Below are 20,958 nucleotides of genomic sequence, written 5' to 3'. Positions count from 1 at the left end.
TCGCGGGTTTTGTGGACGGGCGAGAGGGGTAAGTGGAGGGAAAGAGGGCCGAGGGGCGCGAGGAGTGGAGAGGGAGAAAGAGAGATCGCGAGGGAGGAGAGAGAGAGAGAGAGAGAGAGAGACGGAGTGAGAGCGGAGCGAGTGGAAGAGAGGATTGGGTGGGAAGACAACAGTATTCCCGTTAATTGAACGACTCGCGCGGGGCGGAGGAGCTCGTCGCGGGGAAGCAGAGGGGAGGATTACTTGCAGTAATTACTTATTTTTATTACGCTCCGCCTCGTCGTGTCTCGCGCCAGCGAGCGGCCACGCTCTCGCACAGCGACATGTTAGAAATCTTTTCTCGCGTCCGCGATATTGCGAGACGATGGGCTACGTACCGGAAACCCGCCTCGAGTCTCCCCTAACTAAGCGTCTTAAATTAAGGCGAGAAAGAGAGAAAGGGAAAGAGGAAGGGAAAAACGGAGAGAGAGAGAGAGAGAGAGAGAGAGAGAGAGAGAGAGAAAAGTGAGAGACAGTGTCTACGATGTCGCGTTGATCGTAATTTCATCGATGTTTCGTAGCAACGATAATATAATTTCGAATTAGTTTGTAGTTCGTAAACACATACATCACCGATACGATCCGAAATTTATCCATTATTTTCAATATTTTCTGACATTCCAATTGTGAAAGAGATCGATTGTATTTAATACCGATCGAAAAATTCAATCTTATTTTCCTCGAGTCGCGAGCGGTCGACGCGACTGACCGTGCACGCTATGGCATTCCCTAATCGGGCCAACCGGATACTTGAGGCCATCCGACGGGTGAACGAACCGGTAAGGAACTGGATAAAACCGTTTCGGATCGACGGCAAGTCGGTATGCGATCGGCATCAGTTTTTCGAGTGATTATGTAGTAACACATCGAGTCATTATCTGCTTTTTTTTTGCCGCGTTGAACCAGACCGACTTATAGAGCCAATCTACATACGCGATATGCAATGTTAACTTCGTTTTCTTGTCCCAGTTTTTTTCTATTTAATGATCGCCTTAGCCTTGAATACGTTAAAAATAACGATAAACATTAGAGCGCGGAGTAATGTCTATTGACGATATAGTCGTGTAATCTCTGCGTATGTATAGAGCGACACGAATAATACTTCTATCTCGTCGCGACTAGAATATGTCAATTTATCGAGCCTGTAATATGGATCGATCGTAGCAAGCGATTATTTCACATGTAAATTCAATACGACGCATTTATACATACGCGGGACAGATTTGTGAATTCTAGGATTAAATTCCAGAAGTGGAAATGGGTAAATAGCCCTCCCGAGTTTCAACCGAACGGTTCGCTCCGGTCCTCCGCAATGTTCACGGTTGCTGGACCAGAGTGCACTTGTCAAAACTTTTATCTTAGCTCGCATCTACCAGCGAGAGAAAAACACGGAACGGAGGTGAGGACAATAGCTGGTCCTGTGGATGGTCCTGCCGGAGGAAGAGCGCGGGCAAAGAAAAAGGAAGGGGAAAAAAAAAAAAAGAAAAATCAGCCGACAGAGGTCTCGGATAATTGCGACGGATAGTTCGGAAAGGCGCCGACTGGCCCTCCTTGGCACGCCTGTCAGAAGATATTAGGATTTCTATCGCGGATCCTGCCGTCCGCAAGACTCGTTAACGGATCTTAGGATTGTTCCTTTCGTAATCCAATAAGGATGAGATTCCACGCCGCGACTGTTTTATTTCTAGTCCGTTTGAAGAAACCGCCGACCGACTAACGACAACGGACGGAGAGTCGCGGCTCGAATCTTCGCCACGAACAATTCCGCGGCTGATTATAAGAAAATTAATTTACTCAAATCTAGATTGCATCTCGACGCGTCCTTGCGTCAAAATAACGCGCTTACGAGGAACACGCGCGGATAGCCAAACCTCATATTCAGAAACAAGGAAGAGATATCATATCGCGACTCGTGATGCCCCGCAGGTATATGTCTTGCGGTCACGTGGTGGTGACCTTAGTTCATTTCTGCTCTAGGGTGGTCGGCCCTTTGGACAGGTCAGTTCGGGATTCGGAAGCTGCATTGGGGCGGGGCGGACGTCAGATGGAAAGCAGTTCTAATTTGATACCAAGTCGGGAGGCCAAAACAAACAGCTGCATCTGATAGGCTTCCAACTGACATATTAGCGATCGAGCTTTGATGAGAATTGCTGTATCGTTGTAATATCGCAACGCGTATATCAATTATCATTTAGAATTACTTCTATTATTCTGATGTGGAATGGAAACTAAACGCGACTGCCTAAAGTCATATATATCAATCTTTTTAAATTTTCAACTGTAAATTGATCCTGACACGAGACGTTAAATTTTAACCAATAGCGAACGGTAAACGGCAACGGTAATGAATGCATCGATATGCTTGCCCCGTCTGGCATTATCACGTTTCCCCTTGCGGGAGAAGGCTTCGGAGCTTCTCAGAGGTCTCGTCGATTCTCGCGGGCGACTCTTGCTCGACCTTTTTTCCGCAAACTTCCGAAGGTCATTACGAGGTTCCCGAGAACGCTCGGGACTCGTAAAGCCTCGTCGTAAAAATCGCCAAAATACACGCACCTTACATGGTAGCTTCGTGTAGGCGGGTGTCATATCGCCGCAAAATCATTGCCACTAAAAATCAGGGGTTTCCGCAGCAAATTTATAACGGTCGTCCAACGGACGGCGTCGTGTGTGTGCCCGTCAAAGGTGTTGAATATTTCTCGCTATAAAAGAAGCAACATGCTGTTTATTAAAATCAAAACGCGAGAATGGTGGTAAATTTCGATTCATCCGCCGCAGAAGTCGTTTCACTCGTTCGGAACATGGCGATTAAGGAATTCCCCCCCCCCCCCATGACCTTTATTAAATATTTTCTTCGGTATTCCTACTGTTATAAATTTTCTTTAACCGTGATCATCGTTAACTATAAAAAATAATTTATCAATTTTTAGTTAGCGGTATCTCTTTGAGTTAATCAGCTTCTTTGATTTATTTCTTTAAAAAAGAAATACGAAATACACTTTGATAGGCACGAATGCTTGTTCTATTTTCGATTCTATTTGTCGAATTTTTTTCAACCGACAATGCGTATATCGACTTTAGAGGAAATCCGTCGTTTTTAGAAAATGCGAGCGGCAACAAAGAGCATGGGTGCACGTGGAGTTTTGAGGATCACAGTTCGGGACTTTCGCGGAGCAAATATGTTTTCGCGGTAAATTTGGCCGAGTAAATGCGACGTCGCGGGGCACCCTTAGCTTTATTAGCCTCCCCTCGTCCCCTCCGACGTTTCCCTCGGCCCGCGAGCCAACTCGATGCACGATCCCGATCCGTATATAATGTGCATGCGCGGAGATTTGCGAGGCATTATGCGCGCCCGCCTCTTCGAAATGCAGCTCGCATATGCGAGCGCTCGAGTACGCTTCGAGTGTTCGCGTAAGCTACGTAGGAAAAATATGTTCGACGGGGTGCACTTGTGCAAGGGTGGGTAATTGGCTCTCTTGATCGCAGGACCGCTTTTCAATGTCCCGCTCGCCTTTCCTCCGCCCTTCCTCCGCCCTTCCTCCTTCTTCCTGTCCCGACCTTCCTTGACCGTTCGCGTTGCTTCCGCCATTTTTGGTTCGTGCCTGACCCTCATTGTGATCCTATTGATGGGTCGTTTCTGATTTCGATATCGATTCGTACAAAATTCGTGGCGCATTGTTTTCAATTATTTTCCCGACTTTCAGAGCGCGCGTTTTTTTCTCCCTTTCCAATCTAGAATTATGCATATTGCATTACATTAATTAACGGAGGTTAACAGGACAATTTAATAAACGTTACAAAAGCAACCAATTCAATAAAACGCGGCGGTATTTTAATTTACGCCCGATCAATTATCGACGTGATTTACTGCGTAACGTAAAATGATGTGGCCGTTGTATGCTATTCGTTAAAAACTCAAAATCTCGCAACACACAGGCTAATAAAAATGCGTCGTACACGTACCAGCAGCGTATAGTACTGTAGCGGGAAAAAAACATTACACGCGAGCGAGTAACGTGGAACGATAATAGGAAAATACCGCCGACGCGCTCGCGTTCGGCTTCGACATTAAGTCCGCGATGGCGATAATGATAATAAAGAGTCGGCCAACTCGGAAGACAGGTACATCCCCTGGCGAGGGTGGCGGTGCAGGGGCGACACGCGGGGAACGAAAAAGCGCGTGTCGAGCCATTTCGCGCCGAGGGATGACACCCGAACACGCGGGAAACAATGCCGTGACACGATGTAGGTAATACAATGCAGTGAATGGTCGCGCGTATCATTATTCTGCTGCTATTGTTGGATGCCGGATGAGCGACATTTTTTTAGGATATCCTTCGACGAAACACCGTAGTAGACATAACAACTGTACTAACGCGATAACAATACCAATAAAAGAATCGCGCTGATAATATTTTCTTTCATTTTTTTAAATCTTGCGCGTACGCCATCGATTCTCCCTATCTTTCTCAACTTGTGGAAAAAAAAAACAAAAAAAAACTCCGAATCGACTAGAATAGATATTTAGAGAGAAGAATCATCTTTTACTTCGAATATTACTTCGTTTGTGCATTATATATTCGAATTATGAAAGAAATCGTGCGTGCGTTTTGTCCTTCGGGTATAGCGATAAAATTTGAACATTTCATCCGCGTAAAACGCATTGTGACCGAAGGCTAGAAGAGAAGAATTTCACTCGCAAAGATTAAATTGGCTGGCGGGCAGATCTCGCGGGAGTCGCTGAAATCTTAATTCTTCGCGTCGGCACGCTTTGAAAGAGGGTCCCGTTTTCATGGAGCAAGCCTCACAATTGTTGCATCGCTGTCGCACAAACACGTTGTACATACAGTTAGGTAATTATATTTACCTTTCTAGTTTTATTATTGATAACCGTCTGAATAAGAGACTTTTTACTTTTATTCCTTAACCGTCCGTTTTAATAATTTAATTAAAAATTCACTCACGAAATAAGCCTTTTTTTTTTTTTTTTTAAAGAGAGAACTCGTGTAGAATAGAGACTCCATTAACGACGAATGAAAATGGTCGAAACGACATGCTCGGAGAAAACTTTAAAACTTTAAAGAGGATGTAAATCAAATTACTCTATAAATAAATCAGAGACACTAAACCGAAGAATGCGACGCGTTAACAAGTTTAAATCGCGCGCGTTTCCGATCGTTATGCGTCGATGCGAAGATGGCATCTCGGCAAGGGCGGAAAGGTTTAAATAGGGACGATTCTAGGCAGCTGGATTCGCTTGTTCCCGGTCGACGGAAGTGACGTCGCAGCCGGAAATTCGTACTGGAAATTCCAATGGGTTCGAGAGGTCGAGGAAGGGAGAGGAGTGCAACAATCAGGGTAGACCCGGCATTACGTCCCATTCATCTCCTACTAGCGCCCCTTACCACTCTCGAACCGTATTTGGCTGACAATTCTTCATTTGCGTGTAGCAAACTCTCGTGCAACGTGGCGACGGCGAGGCGAGGTGTTCGAACGGGATGCGAACGCGAAGAATGTTTCGAAAAACCTAAAAACCGAACGATTGCCAGTATAATTAAGTGCAAGGGGATCTTTTACTTTACAACATTCACACGTCGAGTATGTCACTTAACGTGAAAAGAAATGATTCATTATTGCGCATAATTATTCCTTATATACGTAATACCATAGTTCCCGAATAATTAGTTTTCTAAAAAGCAACGCTCTCTGCAACGTGTTCTCCGCGTGTAAATGCGTTATGCGTGTAAACATTTAAGTGCATTCTGTGATGAGATGTGTATCGCGATAGCGGAAAATACTTGTTCGCTCGTAGACATCGCTACGACAGGGTCAGGCGGGCATTTCGCACGACACAGTTAGGTGCGCATGTATATAGAGACGTACGTTACATCGTCCCTTGGCTGGTATTGTCGGAGCTTACTAATCAGCAATACGAAACATGATGATTCCGTGATCTACTGATCCAGTTTAATTTAAAAATGAAATTAATTAAATTAATCTTTTAGCAGCTGCGACCTTATGTTTTAAGGTATCAATGCTTATATTTTCGTTGTTATGAGAGAAAATATCAAAGAGGATAATAAAAAAAAATAAGAATTGTACATAAGGAGAAAATATCAATTAAAAAAGAACAGATGGTACGAGTTGTGCTCCGCATGAAGCTGTTCCCCAGTTCCTGATCACTCTGAATGAATTATAATTGATTGAGCTAAGGCTTGTTTATCTAACTGATTAATAAAGCTGATTATTCTAATTAATAGCGGTATTTTGCATCGGAACGAGTAAACAAAGATGCGCCATTACTCGGTCAAGATTCATTAAAAGCGCAAACACGCCGAGCGTTTGCTCGCGGAAGCGAAATCCGCACGTTTTCCGATTCCGCGCTCGCGCGGTTAATTACCCATCGCGAGGTGTTACATGGTGAAATGTTTCGCAGGCGAATAGTGCGCGCCCGCGCGCGCGTTTCTGCGCTGATTACAGCGCGTTTACACGGAGAAAACTTCGGAATTATTCCCGATTATTCAAATTTGAGATCCTTGCTGAGTGCGCGCGCACCGATTCAAATTTATGCAAAAATCTGACAACGCGAATCCCTGCTCTTATTAATATGTATCAATTTGACGTCCGCCATCTTTTTTCGCGCCGCGAGACTTTCCCTGCGAATGTCCGTTCGTCGTTCGCGCTCTAAATTCTTGGTTTTTTTAACCAACCCCTCCCGGTTGATAGTCTCGGTTTGTTGTTCCAAGTTGTATAGAAGGCTAAATTGGAGCGTCGTGTGCAGCGCGGATTAAACAAAAATTTTTTATTATATCGGCTGACGAGATCACGCGAGATCAATCATCAAAACATATCACGAAACTATCGCGATCTTAATGCGCCAGACAAAGACGACAAGAATGAACGAGGCGGGCCACCCGTAGGGAACGAGGAATGTGGATAGAGGAACTGTCTCGCAGGGCCGACCGCGTTTGTCCTCTCGCCCTTCGTTTGTCCTTATGTTAAAAACGTTTCTTAAACCAATTACGTCTGTCTTTGATCTTGTGTATTTCGTAAAATCTAGTAATATATAAAACTCATAAATATGTAAAAAAGTAAGAGGAGCTTTTTCAATGCGAGTGAATATTTTTAATAAAAATTTCATAATCCCGCAAAATCTGAGCTTTGAATAAATACATAGACTCTGATTCATCCTAATGCTTGAGAGATTTCGATGTTCTTTACCTTTTTTACATTTCCCTATCTCGCTATTCGGTTGCTTCTGGGACTTTCTAGATCCCGTCCCCCTCCGCTGTTGCCCCCCATCTCCCGTACTGTTACAGTCTATCCCATTATAATTCCATGCACGCGCGTCCTCCCGAGAGATGGAAGAGTGTAAAACGACGGACACCTGGGCAGAGAGTTTAGCCGGTATTGTCGGGAGACAAATATGAGCTAATACGTCATCCCAGGACCTATTCAGACCCCGAGGCCGACGGCGACGGTGATCACGAATTGGCCTACACATAAATGCGCTTTAATTATTCCTTTCCACCGCTCCTCCTACCTGCTTTCGTACTCAAGAAACGCTCCTACAAACGCGACATAATAAGCGACGCTCGTTAAAAAGAACGAGCTATTGTTGGATCTTCGTCTACCCGGCATTGACTCGGAACTTTGGATTCTTTGTTGGAATAGAGCCCGAAGTCTAAACGTCTTCGCTGGCTGGCGGGTTGTATTATCATTTGCTGTTTCAAGAAACTTCTATCTATTACTATTTAAGACGTGCAACGTGACATACTTGTTCCAATAACTCCGTTCCTTCTGATTTCTTTATATCACGCTCACGAATTTACGATCGATAATGTCATCGATCGGCTGTCATATTAGAAGTGTTACGTTCATACTTTTATGTGCGAGCCATATAGATACATAATAATATTTTGCGAAAAGATCGTCAACGCTAACGGCGATTTCGGAAATCCATCGTCGAAATTTAGGCGAAAGTTAGATGGAACATGCCGTCGCACTCTGGCTTTGTTTTCCTTCTCTCTCGAAGGGGCAATCGCTTTTTTCTTCCTCCCTCGGGACTTCCGCCCGTGGCTGTTCGGGTATCCCTTCACGATAAACACAAGCAATGACTGCGATCAAAGCATCACGGGCCATGTAATTCGTGCAGGCTAGCAGATAATGCTGCATCAAATACGCCGCCTCGTTTAATTATTATTGCCGAAATAAATAAATAAATAAATAAATAAATAAATAAATAAATAAATAAATAAATTTGCTCGCCGCATTGTGCACAAGTTGGTCGGCCCGTCGTCATTTATTTCTCTCACGAAGTCGTGATATTGTACACGCAATTAACGACCGTCCCTCTTCTCTATTCACATTGCAACGACAGACAAGTTGATTATTAAATATCCGCGTATCGGAGACGATTAAACTGACATTTGCAATTGTTACGATATGTTTTCAACGGAGAAAAACAGAGAAAAATAACTTGCGGATTTCCTAAATATGTACACATTTGTTATAGAAATTTCTCCTGCATTATTGCAAACTTATCGAGTTCTTTTTTGAAATATATCATCGTGTTAATAGATAAGTCGCGGATAGATTAAAAAACATTTATAACAGCGTTGCTCTAAAAATTGATAATAACTAGGAAACTCTCCTGTTCTTAGAAAAATAATCTCAAGGAGATTAGAGAAGTCGCTTAGCGCGACAGCATACTGCATTCATATGCAAATGCCTGTCAACAGGTATCCTCCTCTGCTCTTCACTTACATGCGATAAGTTCTTTCAAAATTTTGACGATAATTAACGTAATCTATGCCAGATAACATCGCCCATCTTAAGCTTATTCAGAAAGGAAAAAAAAAAAAAAGATTCTAAAATTCTGATATATAACTTTATCACTCACATTTTGAGATTATTCTAGTTTGAGAGAGGGAAGTTTTATCTAAGTAAAGTCTTCATAAGTCGGTTTTTATGCTAACTCGCCACTGATAATACTAAGATAACTATTCCAATTACTCGAGATAGCCCGTACGATGTAGTAGATGTTTAAGGATGTAGCATTTAATGAACTGAGAGGATGAAAACGGTTGCTTGCACAAGAAGCTTGCGACGAAATAAAAAATTATTCTCAATTTCTCTTTAAATTAACGATTGCCGTGTTTTGCTTCAAGACATTGAATTAGCGATAAACTACGGCACTCGAATTTTAAAAGAATTCCGTTTAACAAACAAAATTTTTTTAATTAAAAGAGTGGATGTACAATCTCCCTCTTCATCTTTCACACGTTAATCGATCGTGAATCGATCGTAAAAAATTCACAAGTTTAATCTTAACCTATGAAAAATGCTGATCATCTTATCTACTCGTTAGAGTTATACTGTCTATAGCCATTATTATTCAAAATGTCGGAGTCCGAGTTGTGCGCATCGTGAAGAGGGATTATCGAGTTATGGACAGAGGAGGTGGGACAAGGGGAGGGGAGGCAAGGCATTCTCAAACTGTCGAATCGAATATCTGGGTAATGGCTTTCTAGGTCTCCCGCTGCCAGCAATACAGGCCCGTTCTCCGACGACGAGCGCGCTTAAATTAAGGACGGACCCCTCATTTTCTTAAAATATTAAATCATCGTCTTGGTGTCGCAGCGGGGCTGCCTGGACCCGAGGAATTAAAATTCATTGGTCGGAGAAACCCATGTCACCGGCCGAGTGCCATCGTAAATACCTGTGGGCTCCTCCCTCCCACTCGCACACCTTCTCTTTCCGTCGAACGAGATTATAGTAAAAATTATCCATGAAGCCGATAGATTTGCGATTAGATCTACGCATTTGCGTTCTCGATTTAGAGATATCGGAAAAAAAAAATACAAAAGTAACATAAATGCAAATGTATCTCGTGTCATAAGTTTATAAAAAATTTTATTCCATATGCAACGTCCATATAATATGAAACATAATACGTGTATCGTCCTATCAGATTCGATGCAATCTACCGCTAGATCGCGATAGATATGATCTGTGTGCCTATCTACCAAAATTATTAGAGCGTAAAGGATCGAACGGCATAGGATTCCAGACGACAGTTAATATAGCGGTGGTCTTCGTGCAGTAAAGACACGCATTCCACGTATGCGAAGGGCCTGAACGGGCCTTAGGACTCGCTTAGTCCCAATGCGGATAAGGAGGGGGTGGATGAAGAGGGGGACACTGCGACAAAGGACATTCTAGGAGGAACGATTCCTCCTCCTTCCCTTCCGCCCCCCCCCCCTATCTTTTTCTCTCTTTTTCTCCCTACCTGAGAGAGAGACGGGATCACAGCGGCCCGACGTTGCCGGTTCGACGACTTTGGGCCTTATGCTCTGCACCTACGGTATGGGATCTTATCTCAGACCCATGCTGCGGCGCGTCGCGCCATTTTTTGCGCAACGCGTTCCACCGATTTCGCAATGATCGATTTGAGCGAATTACACGTGCATCAAATCAATTAATGATTTTAGAATTATTAATAACGCGACAGCGAATTAAAACGAGTATTTTATCGTAATGCTTCTTTGATGGAGAACACGATCTGTCTGGTGGTACTTCTTAGTGCCCGCCGACAATCGTCATTAAAACGATCATGAAGCGACGATCATTCATTTAACAAACCTGCTTTTTACACGTAGGCTTTCGTTCGTTTTTCATTCAGTGAGAAGCGTCGAAGACGTTTCGGCAGATCGAGTTGACAAATCGAGAAGAACATTTCGCGAGTCTTCTCTGGTAAGACGACAGGAAGGAGAGGAAGGAGAGGAAGAGAATGGAGCGAGTGAGAGAATGAAAGAGAAAGAGAGAGGAAGAGATCTTCTCCCGAGAGGCTGGAATAAGAGAAGCGGTTTTGTCGTTACGCGAGTGTTGTCATTTTCCTCTTTCTAGAAGAGGCCATCTCAAGTAGAGAGTATAGGAAGAAGCTAGCTAGCCCCTTTACCAACCAGTGCTTTTTTGTGTTCGGTTTTCAGATTGGCTTTTTTTTTTGTCAGTTCGATTCGATTGACTTACCGCAAACGTTGCACGGTGTTGGTCAATTAACGCCTTAAAAATAACATTACGTTCCACTTACATCCACGCGAAATTACATATGTGCGTGTATTTCGTCCCGAGAGGGTTTCCACGTGGCCGTGTTGTGAATTTGGAGAAATTAGTTTCGCATAGAGTGAGAGCGGAATAGAAATCAAAATAGTTCTACCGGAATATTTTTAAAATCTATTTCCGTTAAAGAATGGAATATCGAATCGATATATTACAGAAATGTAATTCTATATGAAAAATACGAAATTTTTTATAATAATTTTTTTTCATCTCGATTATTGGCATATTTCTTAGAAGAGAAAAAAAAGGGTAGAGAAACAGCTGGATCACGCGAATCGACGATGACACACGATATAAAGCGCAATATCGAGTCGAGCGAGGCGGAATGATTTCCGCGCGTATAAACCGACCGAGATTCGGAAGACCGGAGATGGTAATGGAGGATGTAGTACGCTGGAGGGGATATCCCTCGCAGGTATCTCTGGCGGACAGACGGACGACGATGGGGTTGAGAATGGAAGCGAGAGACGATGGACCGGGCGGTCGAGCGGTGAGGTGGGGGATTAATTAATAACGTCGGTAATTGGACTCCGTTCGATCTAAGATAGCTCCTATAGCCCCCTTCTCGTGCATACCGTGGGGGATACGTTCTCCATGCTCGAATACACTTGCGACACTCGCTCTCCTGTTCGCGTCTTACGTATTGACTCACTGACGATCGATGATTTTGAATTTATTTCGTTTTCGTCTTCGATAGCACGCGAGTCATGGTGCTCTAAACTGCGACCAAACTGACTTATAAAATTATCGAATAATGTAATGTAATTTGATAATAATTTGGGGCTACATCATCGTTTTGGCGGATAGACATGTGAGATGGCATGTGGATTAGGTGAGGTAAAACGAACAGGCCAAAAGTAGATGTTGGCATATCGTCGTCATCGTCATTAACATCGTCGATGTGTCGCGTACGGGAGGGAGCCCGGTGCGTTTATGCGAGGTAAACAGTGCGTGGACGTGATTTAATTGAAACCCGAGGTGGCTTGGCAGCGCGGTGCGGCACGGCGCGGAGCGAAGCGGCGCGGCGCGGCGCGGCGCGGCGCGGAGCGGAGCAGAGCAGAGCGGCGTACATTGCCTTGCCGGAGCTCGGTTGCATGACTCAGAGTGCTCAGTCAAGAAGTCCATTGACTTGCCGAGTGACGTAAGCAATTAGTGCGCTGTTTTGTTTGCGCGGGTACACACAGCTCAAAGTTGTTTGAGTTCGAGTTCGAGTGCTGCACGGTTAGGCTCGACGACTCGCCTCGAAAACCCTTCCACAACCTACTCCTTCGCCTTTCCAGCCGTCTCTCTTTCACCTTCCCCCCTGTCGTCTCACTTCATTCTTCCCGCGTCTTCTCTCGACTGGACGTTTTCTTCTCTCTTCGTCTTCCTCTTCGTCCGCTGCTCCTACGCTCTCGTATACTCTTTTTCTTACCTCTCTTTCTCTCTCTCTCTCTCTCTCTTTCTCCCTCACAATCTCACGCTTTGTCTCTGCCGGGTGCGTTTCCTCGAACCTTCTTCGTTAAATCCAAATCCAAAGGTCCGTAGGTCGGCCGCTTTTTTGGGCTTTGATTCGTGTTACCGCGCTAAATTGCCACCGCAATGATCTTAATCGCCTTTTGTCTCCTCCCCTGCCGCGCGTTTTGTTCAGAATACCTGTCTCTGTTTCCTTCCTCCTCTTCGTTTAATGTAAATGAAAAGTCCGTTTGCAAATATTTAGTAGATCTTTGTTGGAACTCATGCGCGACATTAATGAAGCACTGGCTTAATTTAACTTCTTCCAATTTAACTGCAGGGAGGACTGAACGAATCGGAGAATATTTAAATATTTTCATATTCTACTTAGAAAAAAAACCATCCAAAAATTTATCTATTAAAAATTAAAAATACAAATAATATGTGTTAACCTGCGTTAGGAAAGATTATATAAACAATTTGTAGACAATTTATAAAGAATAATGCTATAAACGAAAGTCGACTGAACCGAATCGGCAAAATTGCAGTTCATGTTCGCAATATGCACATTCTAACGAGCGTGCCAATCACACGCATGTCAGACTAAAAGAAGACGGACGATCCCCTGCGAAAGGGTCGGGGGTCATCGTTCGAATTCCACCAGCGATGCCCAATATGGCCGGCTCGAGAAACCGGCCCAGATCGCGTTCGATTTTCGATCGCCGGGCCCCATCACGAGCGCGTGCGTACAATAATAAGCACGGACGAGATGTATCGCGAGAAAATAATGTGAGAACGGTCTCTTCCTAAGCGCATCATTATCTCCCTCTTCCCACCGCGGGCCGATCGATCTGTCGAGCCGATTCCAAGCCGGGCAGACCTGCAATTACTATCTATTATCTGTCGGCGTGGGTGTAGGTAATCTCGCGATCGTGTCGAGGGCCTTCTCGCCTTCCTCCTTCTCGGTCCGGATGAGGCTAAGGCGGCAGGCTGAACACCGATACTTTGTACGTTCTTTGATTACCTCGGATTTACTCCCCTCGTTTCTGTTACTTCGGGATTACTTCCTCAACCTCTGCTGCACTTCAGCACTATCTCCCTCCTCCTCCTCCTCCTCCGACCCTGTCTCACTCGATCTTTCTTCCCTATAGTTTCTGTATTCGTATCTCGCGTGCAACTCCTCTCTCTATTCGCGCTATTCGAGTACTTTGTAGTACGTTTTAGGCGGTTAGATACAGAGATATAAAGACGAAACTTTATAAAGAGATGTGATTTTGGGAGAAAATTTTTCACCCGACCCCACGTAGTTCCGATGCACGGAGGTTAACGGCTCCCGATTGCGTTTTCAACGTTGACGCTAGTTCGTCCAGCCGTGTAAACGCGCCGCCAGGCGATACGCAGCGAAAAATCCATACCGAGTGTCCGGTGCGTACTGAAATCTGCATATTATGAAAATTCGCCGCATGAGCGCGAGGGGCTGCGGTGCGATACCTGGCTGGCTATCGCGGCGTTTCGAAATAAATGTCCACGCTGATCAAATTTAAACGTAATACTCTATAAATTTACATCGCGCGCGGCTTGCCCGCGTAGTTTGCCGCGCGCGACTTCACGCTCGACGGACAGCCCATCGCGTATCCGCGCAAATTTATCGGAAGGATCGACACGATCGCGTACATCGCAAATATTTATAAATGCGACGAATTAACTCTCCCGCCCGTTTTTCCCGCGCACGACGATGCGAATAAAGAGCGGATAAGACTTTTTAAATTAAGGACACGGCCGGCACGGCTGGTTTTCCGCGAGCTCGCGAGCTTCTTAATTAAAATCATTGTCATTCGTAAACGTTTAAATATTTTTCTCGACATTTAAATGTAATTGGAAAATGAGAGAATTACTCAAACAATGGCGTAAACAATGTTAATGAACGCTGTAAATTTCTATCGGCTATGGAATCGCTCGACAAATCCGCGAATTTTAAAAGATGTTATTAATTGTTGCTTGACGCGTGTAAGCGATAGCATTTTTATTGTATTCATTGCAACAACATCGCTAATTACAAAAAAGATGTTTTATATATTTGTAAAATATTCGATATATTGTGAATTTTTCTATAATTCTGCTTAAATTTTTCGTTTATTCTCTTTTTCGTTTTATTAGCGTATGTGTTAAAGTATATTTCCGTGCACACGACGAACTTATTTATTAGATATTTTCTGACTGTAATTCTGGCGCTGTTAGTCAGACGCACTTTCTTATTTTCTTTCTCTTATTCAGACGTCGCCTATAGCTCTGCCGGATCAAATCCTTTTTTTCGCCCCCATACCAAGGCGAAAGGAAGGATATACCGTCGAGGATTAACAGAATCAGAACTGCCAACCCAACTGTCTTCGGCTGAGCAATCCAGCGTATCGCGATAATTGCGAATTACGCGTGCTTCGAGGTTCGAGAGAAGGAAAGTAATTTATCTCGGCATGCCCACTCGCAGTCCATAAAAATGTAGCGAGATGTTACCGAAGGCGAGAAGGAGGTCGTTGAAACGTGCGCGCGGCCTCACAGATCCTTTTTTCTCCCTTTCCACCGTCTCTCCGCCTCTCGCTCGCTCTTGCGTTTCGCCCCTCCTGTCCCCTAACTCCCCGACGCGGTAATTCCCATTCCACATCCCATTCCCCAAGGGGTTAGTTTTCACGCGGGTTAGGCGAGTAATATGAGCTGCCACTCAAGGGCCGTCCTGTATTACCGTTCGAGTAATTATGGCAAACCCTCGCACGGACGCGCGGCTGGCACCTTCGGAACGACGAATACATTGTAGCCTTATGAGTTGAAATTGTTGCCGGAAAGAGGAGGAGAGCCGCTCTCGTTCCTGTCCGCCGGCCCGATGGGTAATTAACCCGGAACCCCGGAACGTTTCGCGACAGACTGATTCCGCTTATCGGTGAAGAACCTTCTGTTCTAAAACGGAGTTCTAAAACTCCGGAATTTTCCCTAATGATTCAGGACTGCCATTCCGTATGATCCGTCAGAGAATCTAGCGATATTTTTAATTTACAGACTTGTTCTAATTTTCATGATTATTAATTCCGTCATTCTACTAGCACAAATTCAAAAATAACTCGAGATGACGCGACTTGATAAAGTCTATTCTCGGTCTCTGAAGTCTTTAGTACTTCGTTTCGAGAAGAGAGCGGCGATAAGAAGAAGATCTTGGAAGTTGCTCGAAAAATACGTTTTCCAAATGCTTAAAGTTCACAGCCGCGCGCATCGAAGCGCGCGTGCTGTAACGCCATTAATCGCGCTGCATTCCCGCGAAAACGCGTGTGATTTCGAGGGCGGGCGACTCGGAATCGATGGAGCGCGGAATCGGTCGCGGAGTACCGACCAATTAGTCGGCCGATGATTGGCGCGTGTAAACCGAAACGATGACGTCGCTGGCGAACCGACGCCCCCGCCGTTCGTGAACCGGCCCGGACCTCCACGGGCTCCACGCACACCGACGCGGCCCCCTCTTTCTTGCATACACACGTGCGTACACACCACCGAATACGCACTGAGAGACACGTATACACACGCGCACAGGGCCGTTCCTCTGTTTGTCTCTCTCCCTCGTATTCGCGCGCGCGCGCGCGCGCGCGCGCGTCCCCTAAGTACATCAGTGTCTCCGTCTCTCTCGGTATTGCGCCCATAGCGTGTTTCTCGGGAGCGCGAGCCAACAAATATCCGTGTGGACGGTTACAGGGCGGACTAATGGAATTGATTAAAATGTGTTCGATCAACCGAACCGCGGCTTGCCCGCCCCCGCCTCCTCCTCCTCCTCCTCCTCCTCCTCCTCATCCTCCACCTCTTCCTCCTCCTCTTCCTCTTCCTCCTCCGCTTCCTCCTCTCACTAGCGAAGCCACCCACTGCGTCCCACCGTATCCCTCTCGTATACCCTCGGCTATCCTATCGCGCCTGCCTGTAGAACCTGACGAGCGCAATCGAATATTTGCGTTAGGTAGGCACGTCGACGCGGAAAATGCTATCTTCGTCAATTAATTCAACCTGTTGTCCCAGGTCAGCCGCGCGAGCTTTGGCCTCTTCCTACTTTATCTCCTTTTCTCTACTTCTCTTCCTCTCCCCTCCCCCCTCTTTCTCTTTCTCTTTCTGTCGCATACGCGCATATTTTCACGTTCTCTATCGTTTCTTGAACATGCACGAGACACGATTGGGAAAATTGGCGGTTTCGCAGATCGCTAAGCGCGGAAACGGGAAATTATTCTAGGAAATTAGGTCCCAAAGCGGAGCTATAACAAAAGTTGTTACTGTGCTGATCTCATCGCAAGTTTAGCAGAAGCATCGCATAAAATAAAGCAGGAGAGTACGGTTATCGTTTGATAAATTGATAATAACTCTTTTCTCTCTCTCTCTCTCTCTCTCTCTTTCTCTCATCTGCAGTAAAATGTTATTCTATGCATGAAATAACAGTCATGAAATAATTTTCTATAGATTTCTTTTAAAAATACAGTCCAAATGACATTGTATGGCGAACTAAGCCAAGTACGCTCGGATTTTTCCGATGAGAACGTTCCGGAAGTCAAACCGGATCTTCGCACCGTTCTGACGACTATCATAAATTCGTCGAGCCGGTGGTATCGGACAGTTCCCAAGCGGATTATCGGGGCGCCATGCTTACGTAGGTGCGTGCGCAATTAACGACAGTGAGCCGAGTATAATGAAGACCGGTCGAGCGTAGTCGGCGAGAGAGGAGGAGAGAAGCTACTGGTACAAGCGAGATGATAGAGACCAGTTCATTAGCGACACTCACGAGTCGCCTCGGAGACATCTATTTTATTTATTTGCTTATTTTTCGCTCCTCCGTCCGCTTCGTTCGCGCGTTTCACCGTCCTCAATCGGCCAACGTGAATACGCGGCTGTCCCGTTTTATTTCTTGGCCCCAATCTCGCTCTATTCCCTTTAAACCTTTGCCGTCCGAATTATATAGGGTGTCCGAGAGAAAATATAAGAATATTACAGCCGATGTCTCCGCTGAAATTTATATATATGTATATTTTTTTTTGGAACTTTGTTAAACGTATTGGTAGATCGAAGCACACAAATAATTGGATGCCATCAGAGTTCTCGTTAAACGCTTTTTTTGCACCTTTAGGAATAATCTTACAGGATTACTTCTTAGTCTTTAAGGGTACCTACATTAATTAGTCTTTAAAGGCTCTTAAGAGAGCCTGAATGCTTTCATGAATCTTAAACAATGACCACTGCCGAGAAAGGAAAATCTACAAGTGTGTTCTTTAGAGAAGCATTTTTCTCTACTCTTAGAAAGGACAGAACCCTTAAAATAACGAACACTTACTAAAGGCTTTACTAAAAGCCTAAGATCAAATTTCAGAAATAATATTAGAGAGGTACATTATCCCGTACGCGGCATTACTTACGGCCGGCGTTACAGCTTCAACAATTATAAAAACGGACACTTCGTTACCGTCGTTGCGGTATTTCGTTCGGAATTAAATTCGCCGAGGTTGCGGAATCCTCTATTGGCCTCGATTTAATAGCCTACCGCGTGTCCCGACGAACCACGGCCTCATCACTCGCTCGGTTTTATTCGCGAGTAGCCGTTTAAGTGGCTAACTGTATAAATGAGAGAAACAGGATTCCGCGGGACACAAGAAATAGAGAAGGAGAGAGGAAGAAGGGAAGGAAAAAAATTCACTACCATCAATGCTACCGCCATCATCACCGCCACCGTCATCGCCATCGCCACCGCCTCCGCCACCGCCGCCACCGCCACCGCCACCGCCACCGCCACCGCCACCGCCACCGCCACCGCCACCGCCACAGCCACCGCCACAGCCACCGCCACCGCCACCGCCACCGCCACCGCCACCGCCACCGCCACCGCCACCGCCACCGCCACCGCCACCGCCACCGCCATCGCCACCGCCACCGCCATCGCCACCGCCACTGCCGCCGCCGCCGTTGCCATCGCGTGGAAACCTGTCCCTAATTGATAGGAAATTCTTGCGCGCGAGTACCTGCGAGATTTTTCAGCGTTCCCTAACAGGTTGGAACTGGATACTTTGCGACGATTTGTAATCCGCACCGCCGTTCTCCTGTCATGCGACGAGTCTGAATCTCGCGAAAACAAACCGATTTTTTTTTTATCTCACCGCGTGGGAACTCTGTACCTGTATTCGAAAATTATAAAATACTACGAGTTCAAGTAAAACTAGAGGAGCGAGATTAAATTCAACATAATTAAATTCACTCGGCAACTAATTCTAATTAAATTTGCCGATAAGAAGGTTGGCATCTTTACGAATCCCCGAGTGAGCTCATTTGAAATTTCTTGAAGACGTCTCGCTCGGATCGCATACAGAGGGAGTAATATACAAGAGAAATTGATGCAATCGTTAACGCATTAAGGATCGACGCCGCGGTAGCCTCAATTTTACGACACGCATTTTGCAAATTAATCGGCCGCCATCTAATTGGCCTTTAATTGGCCCCGTGTAAATTATAAATAAATGCCATGTGTGTGCATTAAACGACGGAAATAAACGCAACGTATCTCTGCACAGCGGGGGGAATTTGCGGAATTTCGCCAAAGCCCTCGTAAAAACGTAGACTTTTGATAGTTCGTTTCATCCGGTCCTTTTTATTAAATACGCGATCCGCAAGATTTACGTCGCCAATTAGCCGTGCCTCGCGCATAATGAATTTACATTAATGCACGCCACGGTGAATTAATCACGCGCCGCGCGAAATGCGCTTCGAATCGGAGGGGTCTCGCATTAATGCGATTTGCTCGGGATTTTTTCTCAATCGTAGAAACGTAAGCCGGAAAATGTGCGAGTTACAAACGAGCAGGAAATCTAGACTTCTCTAATAAACGCATCAACTATCGTTTTAATAATATCACGGAAAAATGATCAGACTTATGCTTACGTTAAGAGAATAAAGAGAATAAATATAGTTGTTATTATATTCGCTACTTCTGCCGTCTCTATCTTTTTTTCTCTTTCTCTCTTACAAATTGCGAAAAATGGTGTTCGTTAAAGGATTAAAGATTTATACCGACTAAAGCGAGAACGGTAATCCCGTCGGGGTGAAACAACGGGGGTAAACTAATTTTTCCGGGAACACAGCACGCACGTATACGTCTTTATGAGTGTTCCAATGACGTCTACCAATTTCCCGCACGTTCGTATGAAACGAGCACAGGTACGTCACTTCATGACGAGAGAGTCGTCACATTCGGCACGTTCGCGCAAGAAATATGACTGGCGTCGTTCCCCCAAAAGTGGATTGAACGAGAGGGAGTCGTTTCGTATCCGGCGGGCGTCTCTCCGTGCGTCTTTTTTTACCAGGCAGTTCATGAAAAGCTGAGCGATATCAACCGCCGACCACGAACACGAAATCGTCGCGTCGCGTCGTCTCCGTCGAGTCGGTGACTGCGAAATTGAAGCGCGTTCTGTGCGGTGCGCGGACGCTGACGAGAATCGCGCAAATAGATAAAAGTTAATAATCTGAAAACTTTGAAAAAGAGACGACATTAAATGTTAGTCGATATGTTAGAAACGGGCGATTCGACAAAGTGGCTCTCCCTTCGAAAAGATATCTGAAAAAGTAACCGAAAGACAGACGGACGGAAACTTTCGCCGCTTCGCGCGGCCAACTCTCTCTCCCGGAGATGGAGTGCGCTTAGCGGGTTTGCGTACCCTCGGCTCTCTCACCGATAACACAATAGCGTATAGCCAGGAGGCTGTCAGACGCACTCCCGTATCGCGCGAATAAAAGTGTATTAAAGCTGTCAACCGCATTCCCGTCGATTAACCAAAGGAACGCGAGAAACACTTGGCATATTCATATAACATTCTTGTTTTATTCGCGGGGGCTCCGCCCGCATAATAACACGCTTTTAAAAAACATGTCGCGTATCATCGAGCGATATATAGGATTCTACATTAAATGTCTAAAGTAAATGTTGAAAAATCACGGATATTTTTCAGTCAAACGCGCCGCGTACATATTTGAAATATGTTGTACGGTCGCGAAAAATCGACGACGAGCGGCGGCGCACGAGCGGGGGAGGGGGGGGGGGGGGGAGGGAGGGAATCGGATAAAAGCGGAGCGAGCGAAAAAGCAGACTCTAGAACGCGAAAGTCGCTGCCGCGCTCGTAACGGTTGCGCGGCATGTCATTCATCGCGGCTTTTCCGGCTGTTTATCGCGATAGTCTGGCGAACGGGAAGCGGCACAATGGCCGTACACGAATGGAACAAAGAGCCGACGCGACGGGGCCAGGTATCGCCAGGCGTCGCCCGTTGTATCACCCTCGTAACGTCGTTCGCGGGCGTCGGGAGCGGAGTGATAAA

At 45.5% G+C, this 20,958-nt stretch overlaps 1 protein-coding gene across 2 annotated transcripts in view; it reads right to left on the bottom strand.

Moving 5' to 3' along the window:
* Positions 1-20,958, bottom strand: part of LOC105432744 (uncharacterized) — a 175,068-nt gene that overhangs the window by 72,764 nt on the left and 81,346 nt on the right. The gene's annotated exons all lie outside the window — the stretch shown is intronic.

Source organism: Pogonomyrmex barbatus, unplaced genomic scaffold, assembly GCF_055798465.1.
Source record: "Pogonomyrmex barbatus isolate J1 unplaced genomic scaffold, ASM5579846v1 scaffold7, whole genome shotgun sequence".
Lineage (NCBI taxonomy): Eukaryota > Metazoa > Arthropoda > Insecta > Hymenoptera > Formicidae > Pogonomyrmex > Pogonomyrmex barbatus.
This window is presented reverse-complemented; position numbering and strand designations above follow the sequence as displayed.